Source organism: Electrona antarctica (genome assembly GCF_951216825.1).
Source record: "Electrona antarctica genome assembly, contig: scaffold_179, whole genome shotgun sequence".
NCBI classification, from domain to species: domain Eukaryota; kingdom Metazoa; phylum Chordata; class Actinopteri; order Myctophiformes; family Myctophidae; genus Electrona; species Electrona antarctica.
The window spans coordinates 45,911-55,000 of NW_027637817.1; positions in this window are offsets into that span (position 1 = coordinate 45,911).

Sequence of the window (9,090 nt, forward strand, 5' to 3'; positions counted from 1 at the left end):
ATTTGGCTATTTTCACCATATTTATCTGTAACCCGCGTGTCAGACTAAATGGGATGCCTATACAATTCCAATAAAGTCCCCCCCAGTTCAAATATGATTATTTTGGGGGTTCGTCTGGGGGGGTCGTCACAGCCTGGAAGGTTTGGGAATTCCTGGCCTAGCACCTCACGCCGTACAAAGAACCAGTTAAACCCCTGTATGGTTTCTCTATATTTTGGTTCTTCAGCAAAAAAAGAGTAGCGTTAATTTTGTCGACTGTATTAAAGGTCCTGCAGCACTAAAACAGCGTCTCTGATCACGAGCCAAGGAACCGCTTTTAGTGTTTTTTCTACCATTCTTGGGCGCTCATTTCGACTGCCTGGAATTATAATGAGCACTGGAGGCTTTTTTACGCATGCTTTGCCATTTTCTATACATCCACAGTCAAGGCAATAGAGCGTCGCAGCCCCGCCCCCTCGAGAGACCCGGAAAATAATTCCCCGTTCATTTTCCTCCTTTTCAGTGTGGCAGTGTGGGGTTCAGTGTCTCATTGGAGGCAGTGTGGGGTTCAGTGTCTCATTGGAGGCAGGGTGGGGTTCAGTGTCTCATTGGAGGCAGTGTGGGGTTCAGTGTCTCATTGGAGGCAGGGTGGGGTTCAGTGTCTCATTAGAGGCAGTGTGGGGTTCAGTGTCTCATTGGAGACACTGTGGGGTTCAGCGTCTCATTGGAGACAGTGTGGGGTTCAGCGTCTCATTGGAGGCAGTGTGGGGTTCAGCGTCTCATTGGAGGCAGTGTGGGGTTCAGCGTCTCATTGGAGGCAGTGTGGGGTTCAGCGTCTCATTGGAGGCAGTGTGGGGTTCAGCGTCTCATTGGAGGCTCTACAGCCACAGCCGACCACGCTCTTGCTTTCTCCACATGCTGCACGTATTAAATGAAATGACTCTTTTGAATTATTCATAGATGATAATATCCAAAGTACCCTGAAGGGGTGTAGGGTTGAATTATTCATAGATGATAATATCCAAAGTACCCTGAAGGGGTTAGGGTTGAGAAAAGATGATAATATCCAAAGTACCCTGAAGGGGTTAGGGTTGAGAAAAGATGCAGTGGAAGGAAGGCCTCTGGTTCTGGTTAACAGGTCTGACCTCATGACCTCTGCTTAAACCCATTTTGGGGCGGGAACCCCTTTTGGTGTTAGCATTATGTTATGCTTTAGCTATTGAAAAATAGCAGACCTACAAGCTCGTAGCGCGCTACGAGCTTGTAGGTCTGCTATTAGGTCTGCTATTAGGTCTGACATAGAAACATAGCTTTTTCAGAAAACTGTCAGGATGTAGAAGAACATTTTTAGAATCTGATCTCAGGTCAGAATGGGTTAAGAGCGGTTCGCCTCAAGTGCTGAATGCTTTGATCTGTTAGCTCCTCCTCCTCCAGGGGTTGGTTCCCAAACTTTTTCACGTCAAGGACCACCAAAATGAAACTCATTACCCTGCGGACCCCCATTTGAAATATATATGCCAGGGACCCCCATTTGAAATATATATGCCAGGGACCCCCATAAGAGAAGATTTTTACGGCTCTAGCAGTGATTCTCAACCATTTTAATTTCAAGGACCCCCCAGTTTGACTTGAATTAGTCTACGGACCCCCATGTAATGGCATTTCTATCTCTGGGACCCCCATATTGTAAAATCAAAGTTAATTTGGTTCCATTTGTACACTCTCTGAGTTACAGACCCATAAGGGTCCATTTGGTTCCTAATTATCATTTAGCTGCATGGGGACCCCCTGGAACTCCCTCAGGGACCCCTAGGGGTCCCCGGACCCCCTGGAACTCCCTCAGGGACCCCTGGGGGTCCCCGGACCCCACTTTGAGAACCACTGAGCTATAGGTTACTGTGATCTCTTGGCTCCTCCTCCTCCAAGCTGCTATAGGTTACTGTGATCTGTTAGCTCCTCCTCCTCCAAGCTGCTATAGGTTACTGTGATCTCTTGGCTCCTCCTCCTCTAAGCTGCTATAGGTTACTGTGACCTCTTGGCTCCTCCTCCTCCAAGCTGCTATAGGTTACTGTGATATGTTGGCTCCTCCTCCTCTAAGCTGCTATAGGTTACTGTGATCTGTTAGCTCCTCCTCTAAGCTGCTATAGGTTACTGTGATCTCTTGGCTCCTCCTCCTCCAAGCTGCTATAGGTTACTGTGACCTCTTGGCTCCTCCTCCTCCAAGCTGCTATAGGTTACTGTGATCTGTTAGCTCCTCCTCTAAGCTGCTATAGGTTACTGTGATCTCTTGGCTCCTCCTCCTCCAAGCAGCTGTAGGTTACCGAACCCACTGGTTCACAAACTGTGGGCCGGGACCCATTTGTGGGTCACAGACCTATTTTTATAGGTCTCGACTTCAGTATAAACATCCAATGAGGGCATTTCTCGGCCCCACCCCTCTCCCATTTGTTTATATTGTGTTTAGTTTCCAAGATGGCCGACAGCATCAGGAGGGGGTGGGGCGGAGGTGAGCGGGCGGGGTCGACATATGCCCTTACTGGGCTGCATTCAAGACACCTGACTTGTGTCTGACACCTGACTTGTGTCTGAACACAGCTTTGATGGATGTGTTCTGCCATCTCCCCCCCATCAAACAAAATGTTTGGTCAAACCATAATATGGGCTTCCATTGGAAATGCATTGGAGCGGCCATTAAACACAGACACAAGACAGACACAAGACAGGTGTCTTGAATGTGTGAATGCAGCCCAATAAGGGCATATGTTGACCCCGCCCGCTCACCTCAGCCCCACCCCCACCCCCTCCTGGTGCTGCGGCCATCTTGGAAACTAAACACAATATAAACAATTGGAGAGGGGTGGGGCCGAGCAAGGCCCTTATTGTTTTTCCCTACAAAAACAATATATATATATATATATATATTTTTTTTTTTATTAAAGGTTTGTGAACCTTTGAATTCTAACCTGTCCCAAAAGTTTGAGTCAGAATGATTCTCTTCTCTTTCTGTGCCATTGTTCAAGTTGTTGTTGTAAGTATAAAATGCTATACATTAGACTAAAGAGCAGTGCTTCTCAACCAGTGGTCCGGGGACCACCAGTGGTCCCTGAGGGGGTTACAGGTGGTCCGGGGACCACCAGTGGTCCCTGAGGGGGTTCCAGGTGGTCCGGGGACCACCAGTGGTCCCTGAGGGGGTTCCAGGTGGTCCCCTCCCCAGCTAAATGATGGAGAGTTGGGAACCAAATGGACCCTTCACCCTTATTGATCGTATACATCTTGTCAAGAGGTATACGATCATTTTAAACAAAACAAAATGAAACCAAATGGACCCGGAAGGTTTCATTTTACATTGATCTGCAATTCTGCATTACTTAATATTCAAGAACTCTACACATTTTTGATCAACGTTTGCCTGTTATCTCTCCTAATGGTACCAACATCAATACAACCTGTTATCTCTCCTAATGGTACCAACATCAATACAGCCTGTTATCTCTCCTAATGGTACCAACATCAATACAACCTGTTATCTCTCCTAATGGTACCAACATCAATACAGCCTGTTATCTCTCCTAATGGTACCAACATCAATACAACCTGTTATCTCTCCTAATGGTACCAACATCAATACAACCTGTTATCTCTCCTAATGGTACCAACATCAATACAACCTGTTATCTCTCCTAATGGTACCAACATCAATACAGCCTGTTATCTCTCCTAATGGTACCAACATCAATACAGCCTGTTATCTCTCCTAATGGTACCAACATCAATACAGCCTGTTATCTCTCCTAATGGTACCAACATCAATACAACCTGTTATCTCTCCTAATGGTACCAACATCAATACAACCTGTTATCTCTCCTAATGGTACCAACATCAATACAGCCTGTTATCTCTCCTAATGGTACCAACATCAATACAACCTGTTATCTCTCCTAATGGTACCAACATCAATACAACCTGTTATCTCTCCTAATGGTACCAACATCAATACAGCCTGTTATCTCTCCTAATGGTACCAACATCAATACAACCTGTTATCTCTCCTAATGGTACCAACATCAATACAGCCTGTTATCTCTCCTAATGGTACCAACATCAATACAACCTGTTATCTCTCCTAATGGTACCAACATCAATACAGCCTGTTATCTCTCCTAATGGTACCAACATCAATACAGCCTGTTATCTCTCCTAATGGTACCAACATCAATACAGCCTGTTATCTCTCCTAATGGTACCAACATCAATACAACCTGTTATCTCTCCTAATGGTACCAACATCAATACAACCTGTTATCTCTCCTAATGGTACCAACATCAATACAACCTGTTATCTCTCCTAATGGTACCAACATCAATACAGCCTGTTATCTCTCCTAATGGTACCAACATCAATACAGCCTGTTATCTCTCCTAATGGTACCAACATCAATACAACCTGTTATCTCTCCTAATGGTACCAACATCAATACAACCTGTTATCTCTCCTAATGGTACCAACATCAATACAACCTGTTATCTCTCCTAATGGTACCAACATCAATACAGCCTGTTATCTCTCCTAATGGTACCAACATCAATACAGCCTGTTATCTCTCCTAATGGTACCAACATCAATACAGCCTGTTATCTCTCCTAATGGTACCAACATCAATACATCCTGTTATCTCTCCTAATGATACCAACATCAATACAACCTGTTATCTCTCCTAATGGTACCAACATCAATACAACCTGTTATCTCTCCTAATGGTACCAACATCAATACAACCTGTTATCTCTCCTAATGGTACCAACATCAATACAGCCTGTTATCTCTCCTAATGGTACCAACATCAATACAACCTGTTATCTCTCCTAATGGTACCAACATCAATACAGCATGTTATCTCTCCTAATGGTACCAACATCAATACAACCTGTTATCTCTCCTAATGGTACCAACATCAATACAACCTGTTATCTCTCCTAATGGTACCAACATCAATACAGCCTGTTATCTCTCCTAATGGTACCAACATCAATACAGCCTGTTATCTCTCCTAATGGTACCAACATCAATACAACATGTTATCTCTCCTAATGGTACCAACATCAATACAACCTGTTATCTCTCCTAATGGTACCAACATCAATACAGCCTGTTATCTCTCCTAATGGTACCAACATCAATACAGCCTGTTGTCTCTCCTAATGGTACCAACATCAATACAGCCTGTTGTCTCTCCTAATGGTACCAACATCAATACAGCCTGTTATCTCTCCTAATGGTACCAACATCAATACAACCTGTTATCTCTCCTAATGGTACCAACATCAATACAACCTGTTGTCTCTCCTAATGGTACCAACATCAATACAGCCTGTTATCTCTCCTAATGGTACCAACATCAATACAACCTGTTGTCTCTCCTAATGGTACCAACATCAATACAGCCTGTTGTCTCTCCTAATGGTACCATTGTATTGGTATTACCAATACCATTGTATTGATGTTGGTACCATTAGGAGAGATAACAGGTTGTATTGATGTTGGTACCATTAGGAGAGATAACAGGTTGTATTGATGTTGGTACCATTAGGAGAGATAACAGGTTGTATTGATGTTGGTACCATTAGGAGAGATAACAGGCTGTATTGATGTTGGTACCATTAGGAGAGATAACAGGCTGTATTGATGTTGGTACCATTAGGAGAGATAACAGGTTGTATTGATGTTGGTACCATTAGGAGAGATAACAGGCTTTATTGATGTTGGTACCATTAGGAGAGATAACAGGCTGTATTGATGTTGGTACCATTAGGAGAGATAACAGGCTGTATTGATGTTGGTACCATTAGGAGAGATAACAGGTTGTATTGATGTTGGTACCATTAGGAGAGATAACAGGCTGTATTGATGTTGGTACCATTAGGAGAGATAACAGGCTGTATTGATGTTGGTACCATTAGGAGAGATAACAGGTTGTATTGATGTTGGTACCATTAGGAGAGATAACAGGTTGTATTGATGTTGGTACCATTAGGAGAGATAACAGGCTGTATTGATGTTGGTACCATTAGGAGAGATAACAGGTTGTATTGATGTTGGTACCATTAGGAGAGATAACAGGTTGTATTGATGTTGGTACCATTAGGAGAGATAACAGGTTGTATTGATGTTGGTACCATTAGGAGAGCTAACAGGTTGTATTGATGTTGGTACCATTAGGAGAGATAACAGGTTGTATTGATGTTGGTACCATTAGGAGAGATAACAGGTTGTATTGATGTTGGTACCATTAGGAGAGATAACAGGTTGTATTGATGTTGGTACCATTAGGAGAGACAACAGGCTGTATTGATGTTGGTACCATTAGGAGAGATAACAGGCTGTATTGATGTTGGTACCATTAGGAGAGATAACAGGTTGTATTGATGTTGGTACCATTAGGAGAGATAACAGGTTGTATTGATGTTGGTACCATTAGGAGAGATAACAGGTTGTATTGATGTTGGTACCATTAGGAGAGATAACAGGCTGTATTGATGTTGGTACCATTAGGAGAGATAACAGGTTGTATTGATGTTGGTACCATTAGGAGAGATAACAGGTTGTATTGATGTTGGTACCATTAGGAGAGATAACAGGTTGTATTGATGTTGGTACCATTAGGAGAGACAACAGGCTGTATTGATGTTGGTACCATTAGGAGAGATAACAGGCTGTATTGATGTTGGTACCATTAGGAGAGATAACAGGTTGTATTGATGTTGGTACCATTAGGAGAGATAACAGGTTGTATTGATGTTGGTACCATTAGGAGAGATAACAGGTTGTATTGATGTTGGTACCATTAGGAGAGATAACAGGCTGTATTGATGTTGGTACCATTAGGAGAGATAACAGGCTGTATTGATGTTGGTACCATTAGGAGAGACAACAGGCTGTATTGATGTTGGTTACCATTAGGAGAGACAACAGTCTGTATTGATGTTGGTACCATTAGGAGAGATAACAGGGAAAACGTTGATCAAAATAATAATTATTTGACATTAATTGACTTCTTGCAAATGCAGATGTAACTGCACAAGGGTTCATTTGGTTACCAACTCTCCCACCATCATTTAGCTTCATGCGGAGGGGACCACCTGGAACCCCCTCAAAGTGCCCGGACCGCACTGGTTGAGAACCACTGTCCTATGTAGGCCTACTTAAACATCACAGACTTAAATCAGTATACGTTAAATAAGTATTAAGTATAAGTTTGTAGTATGATGCAGGCCTGTACTCGACGAGGGCCTATCGTGAATCTCAACGGACTTTTTGGTCATTTTTATTATGATAATTATTATGATATTTTAAAGATTTTGGAGATATTTTCCGTAACAGATTTTCTAGCAATATATTTCAGCTAAATTGACACACTAATATTTCCCCACGCTGTGTACTATAGGATACTGTGCAGTTAATATGGACGTGCAATATCTATAGCCATGCATAAGCTGCTATAATTATTAGGCCTGTTTTTATCATAATTATTAGCGGCTGTAATTAGTTAGTTAGTTAATGAATTACTACTAGCCTATACTATTCCCAGACTTATAGGAATATATAGTTCAGTGACTGTTGCTCGAGACGTATGCTCTCTCTCTCTCTCTCTCTCTCTCTCTCTCACACACACACACACACACACACACACCACACCACGCTACACCACCACAACCCTCTCGTTCCATTAGAAATGCCTATAGGACTACACTGAATTCCTACAGTCGCATTAATTATGGCATCGCTCACCTTAATTCTGTCCCTGCGTCTGCATCTGCATGACTGCATCGTCCCAAACCTTTAAAAAAAAGATCAGAGATATTCTGAACCACCTTTGTTCGGTTCGGTTCAGTTTGGTTTGGTTTGTTGAACTTTGTTCGTTCGTTCGTTGCCTTAAATTCCAGCGCCGCGGGTGGCGGGCCTTTTAAAATCCTTGTTGTTGTCCTATAGGCAAGGCTGCTGGCTACAGAAACAAGGCTGCTGGCTACAGAAACAAAGTCAAAACGTATATATATATGTGTGTCTGTCTGTGTGTGAATGTTCTATTCTCCAGTCCTCTCCTCTCATAGTGTGTGTCTGTCTGTGTGTGTTTTCCTGCAGAATGTTCTATTCTCCAGTCCTCTCCTCTCATAGTGTGTGTCTGTGTGTTACAGCAATGCTCTGTGCGCTGCTGTGCGCTGCACACACACACACACACACACACACACACACACACACACACACACACACACACACACACACACACACACACACACACACACACACACACACACCGTCCGTTCCCACATCTGTTCATTTCACGTGACTCTTTTAAAAATACTAACATCTGTTTCTAAATAGCAGTTTCATTCTGTGTGTGCCTCATGCGGCGTGTCAATGGCCAACTCTGCGTAAAGGGGTGGGGGGGGGGGGGTGGGGGGGGGGGGGGGGGTATTGAAATCGCACTGCGTAAGGACAGTTAAATAAGAAGCCCTATACAGGGGGGGGGGGGGACAGTAAGGACAGTTAAATAAGAAGCCCTATACAGGGGGGGGGGGACAGTAAGGACAGTTAAATAAGAAGGCCTATACAGGGGGGGGGGGACAGTAAGGACAGTTAAATAAGAAGCCCTATACAGGGGGGGGGGGGACAGTAAGGACAGTTAAATAAGAAGCCCTATACAGGGGGGGGGGGGGGGGACAGTAAGGACAGTTAAATAAGAAGCCCTATACAGGGGGGGGGGGGGGGGGACAGTAAGGACAGTTAAATAAGAAGCCCTATACGGGGGGGGGGGGGGACAGTAAGGACAGTTAAATAAGAAGCCCTATACAGGGGGGGGGGGGACAGTAAGGACAGTTAAATAAGAAGCCCTATACAGGGGGGGGGGACAGTAAGGACAGTTAAATAAGAAGCCCTATACAGGGGGGGGGGGGGGACAGTAAGGACAGTTAAATAAGAAGGCCTATACAGGGGGGGGGGGGGGGGACAGTAAGGACAGTTAAATAAGAAGCCCTATACAGGGGGGGGGGGGGGACAGTAAGGACAGTTAAATAAGAAGCCCTATACAGGGGGGGGGGGGGGGGACAGTAAGGAC